This window comes from Lontra canadensis, unplaced genomic scaffold (genome assembly GCF_010015895.1).
Source record: "Lontra canadensis isolate GAN:19392208 unplaced genomic scaffold, GSC_riverotter_1.0 scaffold127, whole genome shotgun sequence".
NCBI classification, from domain to species: domain Eukaryota; kingdom Metazoa; phylum Chordata; class Mammalia; order Carnivora; family Mustelidae; genus Lontra; species Lontra canadensis.
In genome coordinates this window covers 3,344,107-3,345,847 of record NW_022631121.1, presented here as the reverse complement: position 1 = coordinate 3,345,847, position 1,741 = coordinate 3,344,107, and the positions used below count along the sequence as shown (strand labels likewise).

Below are 1,741 nucleotides of genomic sequence, written 5' to 3'. Positions count from 1 at the left end.
TCACCCAGCAGACCTGCCCACTGAGACCACCTCACAACTTCAGCTGGTGGTGGCAATTCAGAGATTTGCCAAGCCTACTAACAGAAATTCTTGGACCCACTACCCACATTCCTCGCTCTTGTCCTTATGGTTCTTTGCCCACTTTGTGCTCAACTCTCGATCCAGAATGCTGACCACCAGCCTGCCCTGGGCTCTCTAGATGAGGTTTTACACATGGTCTCTCTCTCCCTTATGGGCCCTCACAATTGCTTTGACCTCCAACCCTCATTAGCTAAGGGTGTCCTGCCTCGCTCCACGGCTCAGCAACTGATCCTTCTGTGAAGTCCTTGCTTTTATAAGTAAAGGAGGAATGTCTTTTTCAAAATATAAAAGTATGCTGAGAAAAATCCAGGCACTCAAGACAGTAATGCAGAAGTGCCACTCTAAGGGAGTCACTGAATTTTATATTCAACCTTTTTAGAAAAGAAGGAAATAAAAAGTAAAAAAATACTGAGACCATCTTTCACCCCAAAGTTTGACCAAAATTTCAAAGTGTGATGAAAAAATGCCTAGGAGGATGTAAGGCAGTCACACACATTCACTGGTCAGACCATGAAGTGGTAGAGCACTTTTGGAGCAGAAGTTCAGCAATACTTGTTAAAACTTCCCAATCTTCACACTCACCCACTTACATCAGGCTTGTACTTTGCTACATCTTTCCTATGAGAAAGCATGCACCTTTGCCCAAGATTTCATGTTCAAAGATGTTGATTTCAGTCCTGTTAATCATAGCAACAAATGGGAAACACTTTATATGTCTATTAGGAGGAGAATGGTTAAATTAATTATTGCACAAACATAAGTAAGATGATCTTTACCTGTTCTTTTTTGGGGGGAAGGGCTTGGGACTAGATGATTGGAGTTGCCAATAATACATGATTAACGTCTCCATGTAATCAAGACTTGCACTGCCCTGATTGCTCCTGTCTTCTCCCTGATGAGGTCTCCTTCAATAGGCCAAGAGGTCTATGAAAAGTTGCTCAACATCATTAATTATGAGGGAAATGCAAATCAGAACCACAATGAAATATCACCTCATATCAGTTAGGATGGTTAATATAAAAAAAAAAGTGTGGGCAAGAATGTGGAGACATTGAAGGCTTGCACACTGTTAGTAGGAATGTAAAATGGTGCAGCCACTATAGAAAACAGTGTGGAAGTTCCTCAAAAAATTAAAAATAGAAATACCATATGATCCAGCAATCTCATTCCTGGGTATAAATACTCAAAAGAATGGAATTTAGGATCTCAAAGAGATACCTGCATTTTTACCCTCTTTGTAATTACTATTCACAATAGCCAAGTTCTGGAAAGAAACTAAATATCCACTGAAGAGAAATGGGTAAAGTAAATGTGATGTGTGTGTGTGTGTACGTATACACACACATATATATGTCTTTAAGATTGATTTATTGATTTTAGAGACGGCACATTCAGAAGTAGGGGAAGGAGCAAAGGGAGAGAGAGAATTTCAAGCAGACTCCCCGCTGAGCATGGATTCCCCGAGCCCTATGCGGGGCTCAATCCCATGACCCCAAGGATCATGACCTGAGTCATAACCAATAGCTGGCCGCCTAACCGACTGTCACCCAGACGCCCCATATGTTTTAATAAATATATACACATTCATACATACACACCGTTGATAGAGGAGATTTTCAAACTTGTTATGTTTGCGGGCCCTGCTCCTAGGCGCCCACAG

General features: G+C 41.4%; 1 non-coding gene across 1 annotated transcript; it reads left to right on the top strand.

Moving 5' to 3' along the window:
• Window positions 1-835: 835 nt before the first annotated feature.
• Window positions 836-971, top strand: LOC116857879. The gene has a single exon (XR_004380818.1). It is a non-coding gene; the product is annotated as a U8 small nucleolar RNA (small nucleolar RNA).
• Window positions 972-1,741: the final 770 nt, after the last annotated feature.